The sequence below is a fragment of the Desmodus rotundus genome, chromosome 1 (assembly GCF_022682495.2).
Source record: "Desmodus rotundus isolate HL8 chromosome 1, HLdesRot8A.1, whole genome shotgun sequence".
Taxonomy (NCBI): Eukaryota; Metazoa; Chordata; class Mammalia; order Chiroptera; family Phyllostomidae; genus Desmodus; species Desmodus rotundus.
Genome location: NC_071387.1, coordinates 123074349 through 123100431, shown reverse-complemented (window position 1 = coordinate 123100431; position 26083 = coordinate 123074349). Strand labels below are relative to the sequence as shown.

The window sequence follows — 26083 nt, the reverse complement described above, 5'->3', positions numbered from 1 at the left end:
CAGTATTTCAGATTATGAGACTTTGATATTCGCTGCCAGTCTGATAAGTATAATGTTATCTTCCTACTTAAATTTATATTAGCTTCACTAATGTGAAGCTGAGCATCCTCTGCGATATTTATTGGCCAATTGCATTCCCTCCTAAGAATTGCCTTTTTATGTGTTTTGCCCTTTTTTCTTATCAAGTTGTTTACCATTGTCTCATCCAATTTGCATGACTCCTCCATGTATTCTATATGCTAATCCTTTATCTGTTAGTTAGGTTGCAAATATTTTCTCCCAAGCTGCCATCTGCTTTTCTACTTTATTCATGGTATATTTTGCCTTACAAAATTTTTATTTTGGAAATAGTCAAAATTTCTGATTTTTTCCTTCAGAGGGTTTGCTTTCAGTGTCATAAGAAGGCCTTTTCTGTTCCAAGGTCGTAACTATATTCCCTGGCATACTCGTTCAACTCTCTCGTATTTTGTTTTTTGTTTTTCTGTTAGTTTTAGGCCTCTAATCCATCTGGAATTTATTTTCAGAAGTGGCGTGAGGTACTATTTTCCAAATGGAAGGCATTTGCTCCAGTGTGAGGAGTTGACTCTTTTTGCTAGAAGCTCAAGCTCTAAGATGAGGAAACACTTCCATATCTCACCGCATCTGGATCCAGCTCCGGAGGAAAATTGGCTGGTATACACAGCTGTGCGCAACCTCTCAGGAAGAGCAGGACCACACACTTGGATGCACGGAACTCAAGGTCCATTCATTCTTCATGCAACAGCCATCGGTTATAAGAGAAATTTTAGTACGATTCAATACTAAACCTGAATGGAGAGCTTACTTCAATATTGATGCCTCTCAAAAGCCAATTATCTTTCCTATAGATCAAATTATCAACCCCTACACTATCTCTTTTATAACTAAGATCTTTCTCTAACTTGGTTTCTGAACGAGCACACATTTAATTTTAAACAATTTGCTGAAATTATATTAGGGGTAGATTCATCATAACGTCACACGCATTTTGAACCAGACTCTATTGTGTTAAGTTAGCAGCAGCACTAAACACCACACGCCTCCGGGGCATTTTGGACTCACAGGTTTTTCTCAAGAGAACGGAACCAAGGGGCCAGCTGCAGGTGACACGCACTGTCCCTCTGCAGTGCGCCTGGGGCCTGGGGGCTGGGCCTGGGTCTGAATTCTGCCTCAGCCGCGTCACAACTGCGAGGTTTTGGCACATTGTCTTAATAGCTCTTTGACTCATTTGCCTTGTCTGTTGAATGGGGATAATAAAAACACTTACATTTTAGAGTCATTAAAAGATTAAATGGGCCAATACCCACAAAGCTCTTAGAAAAGTCTCCCACACGACCAGCATTCAGTGTCAGAGGGAGCTTTCAGCCCTGCAGGGTACTGCTTTCATAGTGTCCTACTTTCCTCCTTTTTAAAACTTTGCATGTTTTCAGATTCACTTCTCTCTCCTGTTATCACTACTTTCTTGTGTATTTTCAAAAATAGTCTTTGTCCCAAATTCATTGTTGAACAATGCTGGAAACTGTCTCTGCAGACAGTTGGGTAACAGAGCACCGGATCCCCACACCCCAGCTTGGTTCCAAAGATAGGTGAGTCTCAATCATGTACCTTTTCTAGCTCTCCCCAAAGCCCAGCTCCAAGCCTGCGTCACCCCCACACCCCCAGGAAGCTTCAAGAGCATACCTGCCACCTTTACTGGCTGAGGTCCTTTCTGTGAGTGGCACTTTGCTAAGAGATTTCAGACATGTAATTTCAGATGAAAAGCTAAGGCTCAGGATGGCCAGGCTCACTAGGTCCCCTGGGTCCTACTCCTTGGCTCTTTTACTACCCTGGCTGCACCCCACCCCTTGGCAAGAAACTATGTCATCAGAGGCCCTCATTTGATAGAACCAAGGCCTTAATCCTTACTTGAGGGCTCCCCTGTGACCCCCACCCTGGGAGATGATCAGTTTGGGGAACAGTTTGCATGTTTGGGGCTCTACCCTGATGAAGTGCTCGTCATCCAAGCACAACCATGAGAGCCTCGGCCCTTTTGTATGCCATATGAGGGGAGATCCGAGGTGGAAAGATCAGTCAGTTAAGATGTTGGAAAGGGAGGGGGCACTGTTCATTCTGGAGAAGTCCAAAGGGACGAGGATGGAAAAGGGAAGTGTGGAAGGATCAAGAGGAGCGGGAGACCCAGTCAAGGGAGAACAAACACAGAACTGCATGAACAGTAAGACATAGACAAGGAAGGGACAATGTTTGGATGATGACCGAGAGTAACAGGAATGACAAGCATGGTGGACAGAATGTCCCAAATCTAGAAGGCAGTACCTCTAAGGCTGAGAAATTCTAGATGTTCCCTTGCGCTAAAAGATAAGAAGTCCTAAAACAGGCTCATACGCACTGTGCAAATATTTAATTTGCAAAATAAAAATACAATGGTTTTATAAGTTATGTATATTTTATATATTATATTCTATATATCTTATATACATCTTATATATTTTTTATGTGTGTGTGTGTGTAAACATTATTTGAAGAAAAGATTTAAGTAGCTCATTTGAGAACTTGCCTGAATGTGAGATTCAAACCAAACGGCCCTCCTGGCCTTTTCTCTGCAAGCCTGGCCGGAGGACAGTGCGCAGGAGGCTTCCCCGGGCTCACTGAGCCTGGAAAGGAGGCTGTTAGAGACTGAGTGTTTGCATTCTCCCGAAGTTCATACGTTGAAGCCCTAAACCCGGTGGGCTGTATTTGGAATAGGAAGTAACTAAGGTGAAAGGAGGTCATAAAAGTGGGGCCCTGATCCAATAGGATTAGTGTCCTTACAAGATAAGACACAACAGAGCTTACTCTGCTCATGTGTACTGAGGGAAAACTGTGTGAGGATGTAGGACGGAGGCAGCCATTTGCAAGCCAGGGAGAGAGTACGCACCAGAAACTGAAACAGCCACACGCTTGATCTTAAATTTCAGCCCCCAGACTGAGAAAATAAACGTCTGCTGTGTCGGGCCCCCAGTCCGTGATGTTTCACCATGGCAGCCTGTGCTGATACAGAGGCCCACACGGAGGCTGCGGTATGAGGCCAGCGCTCCTTTTCCTCTTGGTCTTTGGAAGTGGTCATCCGAAGTAACCAGCAAGAGACAGGAAAAACTCTCATCACCCACACCCTGCGTGTCTCATTCAGACCCGCCTGGGTCAGCATACCCAGTTACTATACTCACTGCTAAGCAGTGGACACACACACAAGCAAATCATATTAAAAACAAAAATGCCCCACATGCTGCCGACTGTACCAGGAAGAAAAAAAAACTGTTAAAGAGAACTCAGAATTTAAGAACATTTCTTGACAGAGAACTATTCACTTTGCTCTAAATGTTACCTGGTGTATAGGACATGCACCCATTGGCCTCATGTGGCTAATATTGAATGTGGTGAAGATGTCGTTACTTATTCATTCACTCAACAAATAAGCACTGCATTTCTAGGACGTGCCAGGCACTGTGCTAAGTGCTGGGGATATAGAGGCAAATGAAATCAGTTCCTGCCCTGATGAACCTAACAAACAAGTCACAGGAAACAGACATAAACAAATAAACAAGTAAATAGTTGCCCATCAGTATCTGCGGGGGATTGGTTCTAGAAACTTCCACAGATACCAAAATCTGCAGATGGGACTCCATACCCACGTGTTCCACATTTGTGGATAGGGAGGGCCAGCTCTATACACAGGGTCTCGTGGCAATAAGAGCTGTGAGGAAAAATGACGTGGGGTAAGGGGAGTAAGGGAAAGTACCACAGGTTGAGGAGTGTTATATATGGTGGTCAGGGAGTCCTGGCTTTTGGGCAAAGACCTGAAGGAAGTAAGGGAGTGAGCCCTGTGGACAGCGGAGGAAGTGGTGATTGGAAAGAGGAGAAACAAGAGCCCGAGGTGGGATGTGCACAAGGCAGCGAGACTGGAGTGGAGGGGAAAGAGTGACCGGGAGGACAGGAGATGAGGTGGAGAGGCGACCATGTGGTGTGGGCTTTGGCTTCCACTCTGAGACAGGCTGCAAAGAGACTGTTCGATAGCTTTGAGCAGCGGAGTGCTGTAATTTTACTGAAAAAGTTAAAGGACCCTTCTGGCTGCTACGTCGGGACTAGATTGTAGGGTACAGAATACAATTAAGGTTAAATGAGGGAAGACCCATTATAAAGCTATTGGGAGACTCCAGATGAAAAGAATGGTTGGTGGCTTGGACCAGTGTGATAATGATGGAAATGAGAAGTGGTCAGGTTCTGGATGTATTTTGAAGGTGGAACCAATGGGATTTGCTGATAAATTGGACGTGACAGGTGGTAAAACGAGAAGAGTCAAGGATCACTCTTAAGTTGCCACTGCAACTGAGCCACCATAGTCCAATACCACAGTGACGGGGACCGGGGAGCGTGAGGCTAATTCTCACTCCACCAGGAGTGAGTGAGAGTGAGTGAGCCCTGTCAGGTAATGTTTTCATTACAGTTTATATGGAATGTGTTATAAGAAAACTAGCTAAACTGTTGGAAGAAGGAAGGAAGGAAGGAAGGAAGGAAGGAAGGAAGGAAGGGGGAAAGGAAGGAAGGGAGGGAGGGAGGGAGGGAGGGAAGAAAGTAATATAATGGTAAAGAAATTAAGCAAAAAGGGAAAATTCCCTAAGACAAGGGACTCTAGCAAAACAATGTCAACATTGGGTTGTAATAATTTAAAAATCCATGCTTGTAATCTTGTTCAGAGGGTAAGGAAGGGTACAGCGGTGGTGAGGAGGAGGCAAGGGATTAGGGACTTTCAAAAGTTTGCTTAGACAAGAAAAGGTTTTGAAGACTATTTGAAGAAAGGAAATGACTCAATTGCTTTGAGGCATGGAAATAAAGAGAGAGGAACCATGAGAAAATCAATGTGTGTTTTTATAAGAGTCTTACTAATATATAGTTCATGACATAATATTTCTTAAGAAAACACATGTGTAGATTTTCAGTTCAAAAGTAAAAATATAATATTCTATTTTATATTAATAAGTACTTATTAATACTTACTTATACTTATCAATATTTTATATTAATAAGTATAAGTGAAGGTGTATTTAAGAGGTTTCACAAAGAAACTGTTCCACGTGTATTAAATTTTGGCAAAGTATTTAAGCACTAGTAACTACTAAATCATATGAAACTTTTGGGAAGTACAAAAAATGTTATTTTTTTGAAAAAGTAATATTTAAGCTCATTTCAACCTAAAATCTGAAAACATTCTAAGGTTGCAGGTTCGATTCCTGGTCAGGGCACACACTAGGTTAGGGTTCCATCCGAAGTGGGAGCACGCACAGGAGACAACCGATCGATGTTTCTCTCCCATATAGCTCTCTCTCTCTCTCTCTCTCTCTCCCTCCCCTCCCTCTCTCTCCCTTCCCCTCTCTCTAAAATCAATAAACATATCCTTGAGTGAGGATTAAAAAACATAATGATAAAATAAAATCTAAAAACATTCTTAAATATCACCAGTTAAGTGTCTTCAGTGTTTTATGGTGCCATTACCTACAGATGTGCCCAGGCACAGATTCCAAAGTCAGGTTAAGACACCAGGAAACCTTCTTTATATTTTATAATTATTTGTATTTCAGAGAATAGTTTCTTATGCAATGATGTTATTTTTTATACTTCATTTTAAAACCTGCTTTTTAGATCCAAGCATATCATTTTTTTTTTGTATTTTCATTGTCCACAATTATCCAGCCTGAGTTTAGATGTTTAAAACAGCTGTTGTCTGTTTTAAAGTTTCAGTGTTAACGTGAACAAAATACCCTTAGTTGTCTCTATTTCTATGGTTAGGAAATTACTCCTAAATACATACTCAGCACAAACAGCATGGAAAAAGTCTTTCAGTTGATACGAGTGCGGTGCTTTCTCACATAATCTAACACCTAGACTTGAAATGGACCGAAGCATAATTTTATACTTAAGCATGCACCAAAACAATTGTCTACACTAGCAGGCCTTCCACTACCTGGAATCGAAAGCCTTAACTACAGTTCTCTCAAAAACATAAGTATAGTTTACTTTTTATCTTTCCCTTGGCCAAATAGCAAATTCGAAGTGGTGTTTAATCATCTGGTTTATCTGGTTATGGAAAGTGTAAAGTACATTTAGGTAAGTGCATTTTTCTAAACAAATTCATCTCCAAGTAGATACTTTTAAGTCTCAATATTAATAGGAGGGGCAATGAAAGGAAGTTATGTTGGAACAGAAAGATGAAAATAAGGTCAGGGAGAGCCTTTGCTCTTGTAACATAAGTGAAGTCTTCGATTAACTGTGAAGAGCCTTTGTGAGGGGAAAATGGGGTTCTGGTTTACTTAACATTTATTGTTCATTCATTACCTTATTTCTAATCTACTATTCTCTTAATTTCCCAAACAATAATTTGATATCAGAAGTGAATGGAGCTCCAGCTTCTCTGCGGCACAGTGGGGTGATTGTTACACTCGGAGAGGGCACCCGTGAAGCTATTCACGGAGCGCAGACAGTAAATCACTGTTAGCGCACTCCGGCTTGCCGGGAGAGCGGTCCGGGGAGATGCTCTTACATTGTTCCCAGCGGATTCAAATTGCACTTTTATCTCTTTCTCCTGGTCTTTTGGAGTTATATTTCTGTTCTTACTGCAGCTTATTTTCAAGCATCTTGTTTTGTAATTGTGGTACTTACTCATCACTTACACCTGTAAATCCTTATTTCCTCACTCAATAAACAAATTACACACCATGCATTGCAAGTCCTATCTAGGTTTTGTTCATCTTTAAAACTGGTATCTCAAAATAACTTTCTAGGGTTTTTATTCTTTCCCTTTTTAAATGGTCCTATCCCATTCAACAATCTATTTTTTTCCTACTTGAAAAAGTACTTTTCCTTTAAAAAAGAACTCACTGCTTTCATTAACTCATCTCCTCTTTTATCTACCATGCCCTTACTCTCTGTTAAGTATTACAAACACAGGACAAACAAAAGAAATGTATTCCCAGGATTCAGGGGGCTTCGGATCTGATAGGAAAGAGAAGCATCCAATGAATTATTGCACTGAAAATGAACTCTACCTGTGACATGTGGACTAACTTAGCAGTGTACTTGGAGAACACAGTGAAGGGGGTCTGACATACTCTGGAATATCAAGGAAGTTTTCCTCGAGGAAGCGACATCTAGGCTGAAATGTAAAGGATGAGTAGGTGTTAGCTAGGTAGAGAGGCGAAAAGGGGAGACGATAGTGTCCCAGGCGGAAGCACACTATAGGCAGGCCTACAGTGGCAAAGTGAAGTGGCACTTCCCACATCTGCCACGTGGCGGAGGGAAGACAGGGATGGGTGCGGGGCAGAGAGAGAAGACCAGAGAGATAGGCAAGAACCAAATCGGGTACAGCCTTGAAGGTTTGGGGGTGCCCCGGTGTTTTAAGCAGGTGGGTAGTGTGATCAGATATATATCTTTCAAAGATCACTTTAGCTACAATTTGGAGAATAAATTGGAGGGCAAGAGAAGACAGGGTATAATTTATGTTTAATTTAGGAGAAAAAACCACCAAACACATTGCTCTGTGTTGGTTCTAGGTACACACGGTGAGTGGAACAGCATAGAAAACAAACTACAAGGGTGCACAGAAGACTCACGATAGTGTTGCCTGTGAAGCAGCAGATGAGAATGGGAAAGACGGTTGATTGCAAGCAATATACACAATGTGTTATTGCTTGAAATGAAGACAGGAAACAACTATGACAAAAATATTAATGGTTGTTAATCCTGGAGGATGAAAATTTAGATGTTAGATTATTCTTTGGATGATATTCTTTTGGACATTTTCTCAAAAAAAAAAAAAGCAAAGTTAAAGAATGGAGAGAGGTAGGAGGCCAACCAGGAGAAAGCGCTTCACGGGGGAAGGAATGGCTGTGTGTTCATCATTGCTGAGAATTCAGATAAAATAAAAACTTTAAAACGTCCACTAGATTTACTCTCATGGACGTCACTGAAGATTTTAACAAAGCCTTGTGGATGGAGCGCTGGGAACAGAAGCCGGACGGGAATGAGGAAATGGGAGAGGAAGTGGCGATGGGGACTGTCAACAATCTGTGGGGCTATTTGGCTGTGAAGAGAGGAGAGGGGGGATAGCTTGAAAGGAATAGAGGACCTAAGCCGGGCTTGTTCCTAAGATGCGAGAGACAGAAGCTTGTTTACATGCTGATGGGGAGATGCAGGAGGGTGGAGACAGTAAGACAGAATTTCTGAGAATGTGTAAATGAAAACAGGCAGAGAGATTGGCCTCGGATGGAAGGAGGGACCTGCCTCCACCATAAGAGATTTGTAGAAAATGATGAGTACAGAAGCAAACGTCCCTATCCGATAGACTGCCCCCCCACACGGGGGGGGGGCGGGGAGCAGGGGGCCCAGAGGGCACAGCACCTGGTTAAAAGGGAGAAAGCTGGAGACTGGGTGAAAGGGAAGAGGAGGATGAAGCAGTGCTGAGGGTCCAATCGAGGTTGACAACCAAGTGTACCCCCTGCTTGGATATGAGTTTTAATTGTTTTTTTCTAGTGGGTTTCAGCTGCCCAGTGCAAGAGAGGAGAAGGCTGATAATTATATAATTCAGGATGGGTTTTTAGTCAGGTGGGTGTGACCAAAAGATAGAGGAGCTAGAGAGTTGAAAGTATTCCCAAGAAAGATTGTATTCTGAAGCTGGCTGGATAGGGAGGGGAGTGAGAGAAGGAGGAAGTGGATGGATGGAGAGAGAGTGGCAAGACCTAGGGCTCAGAGGTCTTCATGAAATCACAGAGTGTAGAAGGGTGCCTAACAAGCAAGCTGGAATGAGAGGAAGTTGTGACTGCAGAGTGGGATGAAGCATTCGTGATTTAGAAGAAGGAGCCTTTTCTGATCATAAGGCTCTTCAGGAAACCCTGGGGTGGGGGGCAGGGGTGAATGAGGGGAAAGGATAGTGTAGATGAGGGACAAGATAAACTGAGAAGCAGAAGGTTAGTGCTTGTGGGGACACTAACACTTCCATGAATGGTGACCACTGATGGGACCAAGAAAAGGACAGTAAGCCTGATACTACTAAGTCTTTGAAAAATGGGGTAAAAATGACGTCGGTGGATGATAGCACCAATGTATTTGTAGGCACAACCCCCAAAGGCTTGGGAGTTTTTCAGAGAAGGAGCAACGGTCTGAGAAGCGAGGGCACCTGCCTCACTTCCCAACGCTGGGATAAATGGGCAAGAGGGAAAATAAACAGCCCTACCAGAAGGGGTTGGGGGAAGCGGTGTTCTAGAACACAGCCAGGATTCATTGTGACAGTGGTTCTCATCCCCGCTACACCAGAATCATCCAGGGAATGTAAAAAATACCCATGGCCACATCCCATCCTAGCCTGGTAAATCGGAATCCCCGGAGTCCGGGGATTTGTGCCAGTCACTGCTCCCCAGTAACTCTAACATGCAAATGAATTTTAAAACCACTGATTTAAGACAAGGAGGTGAAGACAAGGAAGCGGACTTTGAAAAAGGGACTGTAGACACAGAGAGATTTCCTGATTAGGGTAGATAATGGCCTGATGCACAAGCCAAACTCCCCAAGTGTCCCCCTGGGACCTCATACTCACAAGGTTTGAGTGGTGAGCGCCAGCAGACCCTTCTCCCAAGTTCACTACTCCCATTTGTCTCACAGCAGAGATTCCGATCAGACAGCTGGATGTGGTCTCTAAGATCTTGTGTGACTTTTCTATGGAACTTTCCTCCATACTTTTCCCAGGTGATGAGAGGGAAAGCAGGTGCTGTCCAACAAGCGTCTATTGAAGAGGAGTTGTTATGAGGAGCTCCCAGCACTGACACGAAACAAGCCACGTCTTTCCTCTGTGCCTCCGTCTGACCCAGTAACATGTAGTGGTAGCATTGGCGTGGAGGATGACAGGCATGACAACGAGGCTAGTGAACTGTCACAGAGCAGTGTCAGGGCCTACACTTGTGGTTTACAAGTGACTTGCGCAAGATCACCAGCTAGCACCTCCTAAAACCACAGTTGGCCTCCAGAGACTAAGGCCTTCCTCGCTCCACTTCATGCTCCTTAACTACAAAGCAGCCTAGATTTCCTTCCTGTTTTAACACTCTGTGATTCTCCAGTTCCCATTGGCTTTCTTCCCCCTAAGAGACAGGGTAGACTGCAGACTTCAAAGGATTTGAGGGGCAGCGGTTTTACTGGAAAGTTAAGGCAGGCTTCTGGAGGTCGGTCTGAGGTGCGCAGAAGGGAAATGACATCATGAGGTTTCCTCAGCCTATTCCCCACAGGTGCTCCCCTGAGGGCTTCAGGGAGCCACACAATAGCTGGCTTTTTTTTTTTTTTTTTTTTAAATTCCCGCTCCCGGAGCCACCTCTCTCCTCCAGTAGGTAGACAGGTAATCTCACCTGGATGGGGAGACTTCACGATCTAGTAACTGCCAGAAAGATTCTGGGTGGTATTTCTTAGCGCTGTGAAAGTTAACTCAAATTATTTTCTTCTTGTATTCTATAATTTTAAATTAGGTAAATTTAATCTCGCCTCTTGGCTCAGCGTTCCTGCAAATTAAACATGCAACTATTAATGAAAATAATTTCCTTTTAAAAACATATCCTGAAACTCGATGTGGGGCATTTCCAATATATCCATAAAGCAAACAAGACAGCTTAATTGTTTGTTTCTCCAAGGGAAGAAGCTAAACTCGGAATTAATTTGGTTCAGCCTGTGAAACAATTCGTTTGCTCTGCCTAATTCTGCCAATTAAAGAACTTTTCTCAGACACAATTAGCATGTAAATCAGCAGCGGAGCGAATGAGGGTGGCTCCGCGACCCGGGCCTGGTGGAGGTGCGTTTCGGGGAACCGCGAGGACCCTCGGGTTTAGGTACGAGCCGAAACCTGGGTGTTAAATAGCGCAGCGGAGGATGCGGCCGGCCCGGCCCGCCAACGCCCTTCCCCCGGTCCCAACCGGTCCCGAAAAGGACCTCCGCCAGCGGGCCTGCCCCGGCGCCGCGGAAGCTCACAGCCAAGCCCGCCGCCCCCTAGCCCCAGCCCCCTCCCCGAGCAAGCCCCGCGCGGCCCGGGGACTGCGCGCGCACCTAGGGCCGCGCCCCCGAATAGCCGCCCCGAATCTGTAGCGGATTCTGTTCGGGGAAGGGTGGGGATAGCGGCCCCTGCTGGCATCTCTGGCGAACAGCAGAGGCTGACTTTCCCCCTTAACTATTTCCCCCACCTTCTCCAGATAGTTTGTGGAAATAATAATATTTACACATGTATGGTGTTGCCGCATGTGCATTTGTTCTTCGTGAGTCCTCAAGAACAGATGTCTGTACGTAACTTGGGTTTCCAGCGAGACCCGCAAAGAAGAGAACGGGGCACTTATTAGTGACCGTAGCCCCAGCTGGGGAACAGGTACTCAGGCTCTGTTTCTAAAGCACTTATTTGAGGGCACTCGGCCTCAGGGTGAATGAGACCCCGATCTCCCTCTCCGTGCTTTTCTTGGCCGACCCCATGACTAGTAAATATTGCTTCGAGAACTGCTCGGCCGCCCAGCATTACGTTCTCTGAAGGCCGTGGGTACGGCCCGCACCATCTGCGAAGCCCACTGGGGAAGCGTCGGCCAAGGCGCGCAGTTGTCTGCGCAGCGAGAGGGCGCGGCAGGGAGCGGGGCTCGGGGCGGCCGGAGCAGTTGGCACAAGCCTGTCCCAGCAAGGCTTTTTGGCGGACGAATGTTCGAGCGATGGAGGAAGGCTGTGTCTGCCATTCGTCGTGTGATCACAAAACAATAGCGCCTTGGAAGGAGTTGTGACTTACTTCTTCCGTGAAGCTGTTGGATTCTCATTGAAATTGCGTCTTATTTCTGAAGTTTATTTATTTCTAAGAACACCCTACACACTTTCTGGATTTTAGAACAGATCGTCGTTAACACCATTCTTTGTGCTATGGTTTATTTGCTTACTTAACATGCTTTATTGACGTGTTGTGTGTGCGTTCACTCAGAGCCGTGTTCATATCTTCGAAGGGTATTTCTAACCGCACCGGCTTCTATACGGTTCATCTGGGTGCGTAGAGCGCCCGTCACTGCGGGGGTCTACCTCTTGATACGGTAATCAGAATTACAAAGGCTCGCCGTTCACTTACCCTCATGCCTTCAAACTTTTCCATTTAAGAAAATCGATGAACAAATTCTTTCTTGTAACTCACTCCTGCACTGCGTTTATTTTTTATTTATTTTTCTGAATTGGCAGGATTCAGCAACGCTGTCCGGGATTTCCCCCCGCCCCACCCCACCCCCCTTGCTGGAGCAGATGCGGGGATGGGGGAGGCCAGGGCTGGGCTCCAGCCAGAGTCGCCCCCTCTGGGACCTCGGCCCAGTGCGCGGAGGGGCCGGGGATCGCGCTGGGAGGAAGCCTCACTGGCCAGTTGGTCCGAGGCTCCACCTGCCGCCACACCGCGTTAGTTCTCTCCATCTCGCTCACTCGCATTCACACACAAACACCACAGCTCTCCTTTGGGTCGGAGAAGACGCGAGCCAAAGGAGGCGGGGTTGCAGGAGAGTCAGCCGTGCGTAATCCAGTCCGGGACTTGGCTCCGCCCGGGAGCGGCAGCCTCTCTGGTGACAGAGGAGTAGTGAGCGGCACCGGGTGAGGCTGCAGCCAACTCCGCTCCCCGCGCACTCGGCTGCCCAGGCGCTCGGGACACAGCGGCGGCGCTTTCCCCCGGGGCTGACCGCCCGCGATGTCCGCTTAGGAGCGGTGGCAGCAGCCGGCGTCGCCACACCCGCAGCGCAGCGCTCCCGGTCGCAGAGCGGGGCTAGCGGGTGCACCCTTGCCCCAGCCCCCACCCCGCCCCCCACCCTGAAATGACTTGTTAATCGGCGCAGACACTACCGAAGGGACTCGCTGGAGTGGAATCCAAGTGGAATTTGGATTTGGAGAAGAGTTTTTTGAACATTACTCCTTCCTTGTTGTCTTTTTCTTTCTTTTTTTTCTTCTCCCCTTCTCCGCCTGTCATTGGAGATGAACACAGAGCGTTTGCATCCCAGAAAGTAGTCGCCGCGACTGTTACCCCTAAAGAGACAAGCACACATGTAGGAATGACAAAGGCTTGCGGAGGAGAGAGCGCAGCTCACGGCCCGGAGAGATCCCCTCGATAATGGATTACTAAATGGGATACACGCTGTGGCAGCCCGCTCCGAGCCCCGGCCGCCTACCCGTCGATGCACCGAAAAGGTACGCTGGGGCGTCCTGGCGCGCTCCACCTCCCGGGCGGCTCGGCTCCAGCTTGCGTGTCTTGGGGCCGCAGCCGGCACGCGCTGCCTGCTTTATGGTGCCTACGTTTCATTTTATCTCGTGTGTCTGCCTCCCGAGCGTGGCCTGGCCTTGGGGACGCAATCGTGAGCCCTGCTGGCCGCTCCTCTCTGCCCTGAGCCGCAGAGACCGCCAGGCTCCGTGTTTACCGGCTTCCCCACCCGCGCCGCGCCGCGCACTAGCCCGGCGCCGCCCGGGACCGCGACCGCGAGGACGGTTGTCTGACCCGGGGATGTGTGTGCAGGAGGACCCGGGGCTCGTCCTCACTTTTGGACCAGCAGGAAGCAGAGAGGGCCCATGAGGGTGCAGTTTTCGGAAGAGCCCTCCCTGTCCTGGTGCGAAAGCAGGAAAGGGGTTCTGCCCTCGAGAGCTGAAAGAGGTTGGGTAGAAGAGCGCTGTTTTCTCCCAGCACCAGGTTTGGGTTCTGGGGCGGGAGAATGGGTTCCGCAGAGACGGTAGGAAAGCGAAGAGAATCTTTTGTTGTCCACGCGGGGTTTGGGCTGGGCTCTGTGGAGTGCAGGAAACTTGTAATGGCCCTGGCACCCGCGCGCCCTGCCACTTGGTGACATCCCGGTTGCCGCGGCCGCTGGCCCCAGAGGTTTCGGGCTTTGTTTGCTCGAATGAGTGCCCAGGAGCTGTCTCCTCCCGGTGTGGTGCGGCGCCCCCGCCCTGGGCCCTATCCGTCGCCGCAGCCCCCTCCTAGGCGGTGAGGACAGCACCCGTCGCGACTGCGTCCTTCCCCTCTAGACAGACAGGACTGGTGCTCGCCGCGCCCTCCTCCAGAATCCATAAGGTCCCTCTCTGGAAAGGAGGTTCCCGGGAGGTGGAAGAGTGGAAAGACCTGGCAAGAGCTGGCCCAGTTCTTGCTACCCAGACAAGGGCTCTGCCCCAGACCCAGGTTCTGGTTGTCCGAACTGTTAGCTGCGACCTAGAGCGCTGCCTCGCGGGCACTCGGAAGCAGCCTGACACTGTCTACCCACCCTGCATGACCACGCTGGGGTGGGAAGTGCCTCTTCTCTGTGTTCTCTGCTTTTCCACTCCGCTCTACACCGTGGCACACGGTGCAAAGCAGGATCCTGACGTCCCCTCCCTCTTCCCACAACACGGGCGGTATAGGGGGAGCCAGGGAGCTCGTGAGTGTCGGGAAAGGAAACAGGACTCCGCTGTCTTTCCCGCTCCCTCTCCGCCTCTCCGCCCCTCGGTCCAGCGCCTCCTCCTCTTTTCCAGCGTGGGTCACTCGACCAGACGCTTATGGAAAGTTTCTCTGAAAGCCAGGGGCGGCGGGCACGACAGGATTGGGGCTCAGTATGTGCAGCCTGAGAGAAACCGAACGCGAAGGAAGCGGGCGGGTAGCCCAGAGTGAGGCTAGGAGCTAGATGCTGGCCCATCCGCGGACAGTGGTCCGCTGGGTTGGGGTCGCAGCGCTGCACTTGCTAGACCAATGTCTCCAGCAGTATAGGAAGGAGAAGTTCAGGATCAAGACTCGGGATACTGATGCGGCCCGTGTGGCCATCGGCTGGCGCGCGGGTGCGTGTGGGCATTCAGGGGGGCGGACTGGTTTGCAAGTACCAGCCCCCAAGCGCACATCCCAGCCTCCTGCGCTCCACGCAGTTTCCCAGTCGGCGGGTGTCTAGGGAAGAACAGGGCAGGTAGCCTGGTGTGCGTGCACCGGGGTTTGAACCTCTGTCTTCACAGCCAGAGCAAGCGTTGAAGGGGCGGCCTCCGGCCTATATTGCAGTGGGCAGCCCCCCTCCAGTCCTTCGGCGTCTGTCCTTGGGAGAAAGGTGGCAGCTTTTGGGATGCCGAGGCCAGACACGGCCACGGTGGGGACGCTCTCTGTTTATGCTGGATGGAAATCAAGTTGCTACTGAGTGTGATCCGTGAAAGGTTTAAAAAGCACAGGCGCGCACAACACACACTTTCTCACACTTGTACGCAAAACTTTATTTTTTTTCCTCAACTCGGAAAAAATGTTAGACCCTGTTGCGGTGTCCTGCCAGCGGGTCTCAGAAAAGCTATTTGATGTCCCCCGCCCAACCCACCCCCACCCCCACACCCCCTGCACCCCCCCCCCCGCACCCCCCAGCGCTGGTTTTAAGTCTTTTTTGAGTAGGAAGGATGAGCGCCTTTGACTTGCCTTTCTCTAATCTTGATAATTGTCCATTTTTTCTTGAGCGTGAAGTCCTCAATTTGCCACTGACTGGGAGGGGCGGGGGGGGGGGGGCGAGCACTGTTGGTTCTGGATACATGAATCCTTTTCATTACTTTCCCCCAGAAGTAAAGACAATGAACATATCTTCCTTTTTTACACCATATCCAACTGGCTACTAGAGGTCAAGATTACAAGTATTTTGTATGGTTTTTTAATAGCCTGTTTAGTCTGCATGGAGCAGTTTTACGATTTACAGTAAGCTTTGATTAAACCACTCCAGGCACCAAAGTTAATTATTAACCTAACCCTAAATACAGTGGCAGAACCGTGTCTCCACCTATTAACCTAAAGTGTCTGTTAAGAAATCATTGCACTCACTATTGGAATTTGGTTTACCCGTGCTTGTTTATATGGTAACTTTTATTTGAATCCTGAGCAGCCTCGACTCGCTATTAATATTTTGGTTTTAGGACATTCTTGAATGAGGCACCTTGCAACCCTGCAAGCAGAAAAGAATGAACTATCAGTTATAAAACCTCACTTTTGTGTTATGTCTTCTTTCAACCTGATATAAAGAAGCATTCTAGTTTGTGTTTCTTATGTACGGTGTGTTCGTGTTTCTTAGTTGTGTTCTTAGTTACAACAGTCTTCCCAGAGTGTTATATTTTGCAGTTACTACCTTGTAGAGAGAGATGGGCCACATTCCCCAAAATGCATGGAATCCACACGTGTCAATGTTCAGCAGACAGCCCAGATCTTTACCTCAGGAGCCATCTGCAGAATGTTCTTACTGGATAGGATACCTTATTGGATAGAACAGGTTAAAAATCCATAACAATCAGTGTAGAACCTCAACTAAATGTCGAGGGAATAGTGAATAAATGAAATAGTCACACGTAGTTCACACGTCTCCACTTAGAGTAGAGAGGTTTTTTACTTCTGCAGCAAAAAAAAAAAAAAAAATCTGTGCCTTCAAGTATGTGGTTATTATAAAGTGGCAATAAGTGCAACTCTTAGTTACACACACAGGCACACACACAAACATACACCCTTCCAGTGCTTTCAAAGTCTAATGAATGCTTTTCCCATCATTAAAAAAATATATGGCATTTGCATTCTGAGTAGGCGGATAACAATGCCAAGGGTGTTGAATCAGTAGGACAGCAAGATTAGGAAGAGTTATCTTCACTGTAAGACACCCAAATTAAGAACTTTTATTAAATTCAAAACAAATACTCAGGCTTTAAAAGCATATGGGTAATTGTACTCTCATATGAAATGGAAGGAAAAATACTGTTTTGAACAAGGAGGTAAGTCAGATACTTAACTATGTGTATGGAGTAGTTCAGCTCTTTTCCAGACAGTACAAAAGAGTGACGACTGGAGCAAAAGGTTTTTTTAGAACTAGATGGCCAGGAGCTACTATATTCTCCCATCTTTTTGTTTGTTTGTTTGCAGAAAGGAATCACAGAACAAGCTGAACTCATTGCAAATACTTTAATTAGGCATCTGCCATTTGCTGCAGTGTAAAGCCTGGGAAAGCCTACCTGTATCTCTGTGCTCTCCCACCCCCCACACCCCCATCTTCAGATTTAGACAATTGTCCAACTCCCAGAGCGGGTGTTGCCTGGGTGTCTCCACTTCCAAGGGGGGGGGGGAGGTGAAGCCTGGAAGCATCCTGCTGTGCCCTCCCATTTAACACCACCCCCCCACCCCCCGCCTTGAAGCCAAGTTGTCTCTTATTTCTATTCCAGAGTGAAGGTTTTTCTCATCTGCCTTCAGTGTGCTGCAGGAGCAACTGAGCTATTCTCTGTTGGCAACCACATGATTGCCTCTTGGGGATATGGTAAGGTAGGGAAGGGAGGGAGCCATTTAATCCCTTTGAAATGGGCAAATAAGACATCATACCACACAGACCTCAAGGGGACAAGGGAGTTCGAATACTCCTCAGCACGGGACTATTACAGTATAGGATACACGCTAGAGTATCTTGCTTTCTGAAGCCGATCACTTCCTGCAAATTTCTTTTATTACATAAATCTAATAAGCTAGAATTATCTAATAAAATATCTAATAAAATTATCTCATAAATTAGATAACTAATAATTCTCATTACACTAATGAGTGTCACATAAAACTATCGATACTTTCGTGTTTCCCAAAAAGCCTCTTCAGCCCAGACTTCCCTCCTGTATCTCTCAAAGTCAGTGCTTACAGGGTAGGTGGCTCCTCCTGGACCTGATAAACATCTCAAACTTAGTATGTTCCAAACATCTAATTTTGGATCTTTCTCCCCCAAATATGCTTTTCTTAAAATCTTCTCCGTCTCGGTAAATGGCATTTCCATCCTTTGAGTCGCTCAAGCCTAAACTCAGTGACTCTTACTCTATCCACACCCATTCCAGCTGCAGTGCTGTTGCCCACCCCCTCCCCGCCCACCCCTCTGAATGCACGCAGACTTCCTCCAGGGCTCCCACTTCCGGATGCTCGCACTGGCCTAGCCACTGTGCCCCCTGCAGGGTTATTGTACCTGCCTGGCAGCCAGCCTTCCTGCTTTGCCCTGGGGCCCCCTACTGTCTTCACACTTTAGCCAAAGTGATTTTTTTCTTTTTAAGCTAAGCTGGATCAGATCATTTCCATCGCTCAGGTGCTTTCCCACTTTATTCCAGTAAAAGCCAAAGTCCTCCCTATGGCCTTTGGGACCCCACTTGATCTGCACTTGGGTCCCCACCTCTCTGACCTCCACTCCTTCTTGCGGTTACTTGAATATTCCCAGTGTGCCCTCCTTGGTCCTTAGCACGGTCTTTGTACTGCTCTTTTGTGTCTTAGGAAGGGTCTTTCTTAGAGACAGCTGCATGGTTTGTTCCTCACGTTCCTTAGGTCTCTGCTCAGTTGTTACTTTCTCAGTGAAGCCTATTCTGATCACCTTATTTACATTTACTTCACCCTTTCCCCTCAACACGTCCAACTCCCTTGGCCTGCCTCATTTTTTTCCTGCACTTTTCACAACCCAAAGAACTCTATGTTGTCCTAATTTATTTTGCCTTCCACTAGAACATAATGCTATGAGGATAGGTATTTTTATGTTTTACTCAGTGCTGTACCTCCAGCACCTAAACCTGTATCTGGCACATCCTAGGCCCTCTATAACAAGTATTTGTTGAATGAATGAATGAACGAGTGATGATCTTTTTGCAAACAACTAGTCTTATTTCACCTCTCCTGTCTGCTCATTGTTTCCATCAGATGAGCGATCTTTCTGCCTGCATAAGCGTGCACACGCACATGTGTGTAACACTGTCTTCTGTGTGCCTAGGTGGTATGTGCCATTAGGAGAGCACTCACTGTGGGTGGTTTCCCCAGGCTTGGTGATGGGCTGGAGCCTGCTCATTCCCACCCTCTCACCCAGTCCCCTTCTGTGGCCAAGAGCACACATCTGTGGGACGCTGGTTGGAGCTGGAGGGAATATGAGTTAGGTAAAATCAACTTGCCAAGAAACTGAGCTAAGAAGACAGCCAGCACTTGTGGGGATTGAGCTTTCGACCTTGGACTCATTTGTTCTGCATTCTAACCACTGGCCACAGAACCTTCTTGCTTTTCTGGGGTTTACTAATAGTTTTTAAAATTCAACTTTCTACTAGGGGAAAATAGTATGCCTGTTGGCCCACATCCCTGCCCTGAACACACACAGTGGTCGCTGTTGGCGAAGGTCCTGACCTTGGAGTCAGAAGATCTGGGTTCCAGACGCTTACTGTCTTGGACAAGCCACTTACCCTCCCTGAAGCTACATTATTTTAAATGAAAATTGTGAATAGTATGCTCCCTACCTTGCAGGACTGCTGCATCAGAAGACAAAATCAGGAATGTGAACGTATTATGTAAAATATGAAACGCACTCTGGAAATTTGAAGTTTGATGCTGGCTCCTCCCTCCCCAGACCCTAGGCCTAGTGGAGACCCTACTTCATTGTCTTCTATATCAGAACAGAGAGATTATACTTTGTTGATGTCATTTTAGTGCAAACATTGTGAAATCAAATAAGATCTGCAAATTCATTGAAAACACAGCCCTATTAATCAGAATGCAGTTGGCTCAAGTAAAGATTGCTTTCAATGTGACCATTAAATGGGGCAAAGGCATGGGAGTGGCCCTTGGCCGGTCATTATAAACAAAGCAAGGGCATTGTTTTTGCTTAGGGAAGCTCTAACTAGTTCACTTTACTAGTACACATTAATGTGGAACAGACATGTCAGAGTGAACTAGGAGTAGCCGGAGAAAAGTTTAGATCTTTGCTGTAACAAGGGCAAATTCATTACATTTTGTGGTATGAAGTTTATAAACGTGGAGGGACCGTTACCGGGAAGGCAGCAGACAGCTTCGGAGGCAACGCAGAGGTCACGCTTCTTAAGTAGACACAGCACACGGGGATTTGCATCCCAGTTTCTGTCATCTACAAATTTGAGCTGTTACTTCACTTGTTTGTCTCAGCTTCCCTCTGTAAGATGCTAGTATGATGATAATACAGTTGTTAAGAAGAGTAAATAGGATAATATCTGTAAAATGTGTGGCACAATGCCTGGCACACTTGTACGCATTCGTAAGTACAAGGTGTTATTTTTATTTGGGTGACAGTAGTCATGGAGAGTGTCCTGATGGAAAGACTACAGACGGAAATGCCCACGAATCTGTAACATAAAGAGGTTATGCAGAGGAAACAACCTCTGGACTACAAAGGAACGTTCGCGCTGTCAGCCCGCCATAGTGCGGGGGGGGGGGGGGGGGGGCGGGGGCGGGGTTAAGCTGAGAAGCATGTGAAAAGTCTCTTGCGTGGAAAGAGGAGTCAGGACCCTTTTCCTAACTCTGGAAGTTGAAATATCACACCCGAGATGGGAGAGAAAAACAGTATACAAACAAAACAACAGCAAGTAGTGCAGGGCTTTGCATCAAATAAGATCCCAAAGGAGAGTTGTTTTTAAAGAAATTACTTCACTTACTAACTTCGTAAGAACGGGACACACGATCTGAATCTACTGAAGAATCTGAGGGCGTGCACATTGGGCACCGGAGAACAGCCTGTAATTGTTGGGGGTTGAGTTGGATGGACCCAAGCGCCATACCTGTGATAGGAGAGATTGGAGGCTGTTACTGATTTCTGGAAGAGGGTCTTAAGGTGGCCGTACACTCGCTGGGTCACTCTTCCCAGGCCAAACCTGAATTCAGTGTGGGAAAGCACGAATCTCCAGGTGGAAGCAAACCATCACCTTCCCCACTAAACGCAGGAGATAGTTGGCTGACCCCAGCAGAGACAGCGTTTACTCGAAGACTGATCCACTGCAGTACAACCTGACGTTTGATTCAAATGATAGTCATGCACATTTTTATCAGGCAGAACAATCTGACTTCCAACAGGCCCAGCAGAGGGGGCAGTAAATTGGTATTATCACCGCGTTCCCTGAAGGGCTCCAGCTGTGCCCAGGAGGAGCAAGAATCTCTTGTGGCTTAGAGTTGCAGGTATTTTCGTCTGGGAAAAAAATTTTTTCTCTTAAATTTTGTAAAGAGAGAAAGAAGTCAGCAATTAACATGCACCAAAGACTGAAGGGCCAGATCATTCTGAACAGCGAGTGTGGTAACTGTTGCTTTGAAAGTATTGTTTGTAATAAAATTTCCACATCCAGCCTATGGCTTTCACTTAATATGACTCAGCGCTTCTGCGGCTTCCTACTAACCTATAATTGCCATCTGTAGAAAATTTAATTCTAAGAATTCCTGCCAGTTTAAAAATTTAGCAGGAGAATCTCCAAAATTGATGCTATTTACCCTTCTCTTATCCCTTCTACCCTCCCCCATGTTTAAGACCGAGCCTTTGGGGATAGCACAGGAGCTAGCGCTGAACACAGTGAAAATATGCCCTTGGGAAATAAATACCTGGGGGCTGGGACAAAATAAAGTATATTAATTATGGTTTAATGTTATATGAGACTTTTACAGGCGAGCTTTCTGTAATGGATCCATTCTTTTTCTTATTCCTGAATCTTTTTTAAAGAGACTGTTCAATCTTTAATTGATAGTGCAGGGACTCCAGCGCTTCTCCACCCCTCCCCCAGACTCCAACTGTCCTTGAATGAGGAAACTGAGAGAATACTGACTGAGCTGGGGAATGGAAATGTTCCTTTCCTGAAAATGGAATGCTTTATGAAAAATTGCATTCCACAAAAACACTCCAACAATCCAACAACTGTGTCTCCTCCTTCTTACCCGGGAGAACCACATGACTTCATTCACATATTTCGGTGCTTGGATGCATTAGTACTTAGGCCTTCAAATACCCAGGTGGGTGGAAAGCCGGTCTATTAAGCCTTTCATTATTCTAAAAACGTGAACATCAGAGTTATAAGAACATTCTCATCTCAGTATAGTGAGCGATAAATAGAAACCAAACTGTTTACCGCATACTAAACTGGAGTACACGTAGCAGAATGGCAGTTGGGTGGGTTTTTATAAGAATACTTGTTAATGGTTTTTGAGATGGATTCTGTGCTAATTCTTCTCGCATCGTGAATGATGGCCCCAGCCAGACACTGTCGCTGGGATCTTCATCTATTAATCATGGAGGCTGCTTTCTGATTCGGTTGCCATAGTTTCAGTGCCTCCGATAGTGCTGGGGTGTCTTGGGAAAGGTTTGAGATAGACTAGGGCTTGCAAGACTGGCAGTTATCTTGGCGGCGGTGGTGCTCGGAAAGAACTGAAAACCACTTCTCATCTAATTCAGTGCTGGATTAAAAAGAGGCAACTTCTGAGAGTGTCTCTCTGGACCTTGTTATGTGCACAGCCAGCTGATGTTCACTCCAGGATTTGCCTCTCGCTCAGTCTTGCTGGTAAAAAATTACAGTCCAGGGGCTGATGTCACTTTCATCTTTCGACAAGAAAGCACAAGGGTGCGAACTCCGCGATAAGGCTGTTCATAAATGCGGAGGTAAATGAGGGCATTCGTGAGTCCACTCAACATTTCGGTTCCATAATTTGGCTTTGGCTCTGCAGATTGCTAAATAAAGGGACCTCAGGAGTGTTGTATGCTGCGCATGGGTCTGGCAATGGAAACATTTAGTGCTTTACTTCGGGCTTCACCTTTATTTTTTTAGGTCTGACACACATTACTGAGGAGCTAGAGACCGTTTCACGGTGTTTTACAACACTGGTCCATAGGGCTGCTGCTTTGTCAGCTCTTGAGTATATGAGCATGTTTTCCGTTCTGTAATTGTAATATTTTGCTATTTTGTTTTTAGGTTTGTGAATTAGGGGTTGATTAGGAAAAGCTCTCCAGTTGTGTATATATTGTGTGACCGAGTCAAGAAAAGATTTGGAGAAGTCAGTTGCTGCGAGAGGGAGACCCACACACTGGGGGTGTGATGTAGAACACAGCTTTCCTTCGCCAGGCAAATTTGGCCTTGTGTGACAGTTACTACTGGGACGCTTCCGAGTGTTTTCCTGCCCATTTCTCATGGGGACTTGCAAAGACTCTGAGCCACCTAAACCAAGCCATTAAAGTCCCTGCAAATTAAAACATAAAATGAAACAATCTCAAACTCGATGCAGACAACACTGAGTGCGGGACATGCAAAGAGCATCCCGTTAAAATCCAGGCAGATTCAGAAGAAGAAAACCTTTAATTCATTACAAATGGGCCTAATCTAGAAAATTGGTCACTTCTTATTTTTACTAGAAAATGACTAGTTTTTATTTCAGGGTGAGCTTCAAAGCAACTGTTTCAAATTTCCCCATATCAAGCTTGCCACATTTTTTGTGTAAGATCCTCCAGCATTTTTAATGCACGTGCCTATTATATTGACCCCTCCCTTACCCAACCACACGAAATGATTGATTTTAGAGACCAATAATTTGAAGCAAATTAAAAGGATAACATGGCCTTAATTGCTACTGGCTTCACCAGGCTTCTGGGCACCGGAATTCCTTGTGGAGAAACACTTTCAAGAGTCACAGCAGTGTTTGATCATGTGGTCTGGCGCCCCCACAGGCTGCAGTCATCCGCCCAGCCCTTGTCCAGGCCCCCCTCAAACACCTCCGTGCGGCAGAACAAACGTGCGTTTTTAAATTCAGTATCATGGATGCCCAGTTATTTGACAGGGTAGGAGAATAGGTCTTGCAAGTTTCACAGTATTCTCCAAAGTTAGTTGTTGTAAGGGGGCGGGGCATGGAGTAGGAGAGAACAGTGGGACTAACTTTTCAGCTTGGGAAGGTTCTGTGTTGGGAGGAGAGTTGGTGGGAGCTCAGTCTGCTGTCCTCTCAACAGTAACAACGTTGGGATTCGTTTGGGGGGTCCGGTCAGTCACGGTATGACACACGGAGCCTTAAGAAAAGCAAGCAGTACTTGTGTGTGGATGTCAGTCAGATACAATGTGGACTTTAATTAACTTTAATGAATGATTTCTGATTACAGATTTTCTTTTGTGCCTTCAAGGCACAAAATGTATTTCGGTGAAACATTTCAGACAGCAGTGACTTGAACATGCTTCTGTCGTCTTGACTCGCACACCACACTAGGTTTTCAGTACATGAGAAATGTGATACCATAGCGTCGCAGAATGGTCCTGTAAAGAATAAAATGCCACTTGGAGAACAAATTTGTAAGTGATACGGAGGACCTAATCTGTAGGTGAACCATTTTTAATTTTAAAATAATTTCCTTATCAAAATAGCCGGTGTTTACTGGCTCCTAGCTGAATGTAAGGCTCTTTATTCCTTCCAAGGACTGAATGGGACTTGGAGTGGTACCTCAGTTCTTTCAAATAAATGCTGCTATATGCTGGGGACAGCAGACCAAGCAGTATTTCCTTTTCCTTTACTTGCAAAAGTATTCTGCAAGTGTGAAAAAATAAAGACCAGGGAATATTATAGGCACTGGAGAGAAAAAGGCCTTACTTCCTGCTGAAAATGCTTTTTCCCTATGTCATTGTGAGTTTTAGAACAGATATCAAGAAGCTGAATTAGATTGTTAATGAACTATTTACATTCAACTTTTAACTAGAGGGTTTAATAAAAGTTAGATAATAAATTAATGCCAACTTATAAATTACATTCCTGTGACTAATCATTCTGTAGCTTATATGATGAAACTAATAGCATGGAGCTCATCTAGTTGAGCATAATTTGTGCTTATTATCATTGCTTTGCTTTTACAATTAAGTTTACTGATCTATAAGCATCTTAATGAGAAATTACCCAAATGAAATGGATTTACAGTATTTGCCTTAGTGTGTTCTAGGGTAGTGATTATGTAAAATAACTTTCGAGACCATTGTCCCACTGCATGCGGTATGGTTTCATGTTTAGTAGAAATTATTATCAGTCAGCTCAGTGTCACCATCCCAGGTTTGCCCAGCCAAGAGGAGCGGCTGCTGGTGTCCAAAGTATTTAGAAAGGACAGAGTAGTTTTGTATGTAGCCAAGAGAAAAGGTAACAAACATCTTTTGGATGTGTTTCTCTTTTAAAGGGATGTTCAGAGTACAGGAAAAAGTTTTCTATTAAAAAGTCAACTTTTATCTACAAGGTGTTTCCTCTCATTTGTGATGAGAGGAAGTTCAACATGTCGAATATGTTGATTAATTAATCCCCACGGGATATCTTAGAGGGTGGAGCTTTCGTTTTCATATTTTGTCATGTCCAGAACATAAGACCTGTTAATATTGCCCCAACACATCCGTTCCCAAGAATGAAAAGGACACATAATTGCCTGCGCTGTTAGAAAACAGCCACATCCAGTTCCCCAGCAGATCCTACAACATGCCAGGTGTGCTAGAGGAGGCTTTGAAATGTTGTGAATAGCTTGACATTAGCACATTGTTATTGAAATGCAAATTCTTCCTGCAGAACTTGAAAAGGTTTTAAATGTAGGACTGGGGCAATATCTTTTCTTGCATGTTGTCAGCTATACCTAGTCTTAACTGGAGGGCTTGTTCTAGTAAAAGTAATCACACTTCATTTGCATATTTCATTGTTATTTTTTTTTGGTGCCTGTGTTTGAAGTGCAGACACGCCTCCCCGAGATGTCACCTTGTTGGGAGAGGACAGACTGGCTTCCAGCAGTGCGCTGCCCGCCTAGGGCTGACTGTTCCCAGGAAGGAATCTTGCTGAGCCCCACATTAGGTTTAGAAATCAGGCTTACTGAGGACGATCAACATCAACAGTATTTACAGTGTTATTATGAATAATAGAGACCTCATTTACAAAGTGTTTATAGTTTTCAAACTGCCTTTGTAAACATTGCCTCATTTAATATCATTACATCCTGGGTTAGGCAAGGCAGGTAATATTATGCCCAATTTAACATGAGATAACTGAGGTTCAGAGGGGCCAGATGATTTGCCCAAGAGCATACATCTGATAAGGGAAGGCCTTGGGACAAGGTCCCCAACCATCTGAACCTGACTTTTGTGCTCCTCCATGTTATTTCACTGTTTACTCAATACTTCAACATTTTTAAATACGATTATCATCTTCCAACCATAGATGTTCTCACTTTGTGCCTACTCTGCGAACTGAATACTGACACAGAACAAGTTTAGAAGTAGCTTTCCGCGG

At 46.0% G+C, this 26083-nt stretch overlaps 1 protein-coding gene and 1 long non-coding RNA gene across 8 annotated transcripts in view; one reads left to right on the top strand and one right to left on the bottom strand.

Moving 5' to 3' along the window:
- Positions 1–9975, bottom strand: part of LOC123480852 (uncharacterized) — a 112746-nt gene extending 102771 nt beyond the window's left edge. For all 3 annotated transcript variants that reach the window (XR_011650369.1, XR_011650368.1, XR_006656984.2), the window contains exon 1: positions 9638–9975. This is a non-coding gene — a long non-coding RNA (uncharacterized lncRNA). The remainder of the gene's footprint in view (positions 1–9637) is intronic.
- Positions 9976–12531: 2556 nt separating this feature from the next.
- SEMA6A (semaphorin 6A) overlaps positions 12532–26083 on the top strand; it is a 128950-nt gene continuing 115398 nt past the window's right edge. For 3 of the 5 annotated variants that reach the window (XM_045204456.3, XM_024571542.4, XM_045204458.3), the window contains exon 1: positions 12533–13257. The gene's annotated coding sequence lies outside the window, so the exon portion shown is untranslated. Of the gene's footprint in view, positions 13258–26083 lie in introns of all 5 variants that reach the window. The other 2 variants (XM_045204459.3, XM_045204457.2) reach the window with 1 other exon arrangement.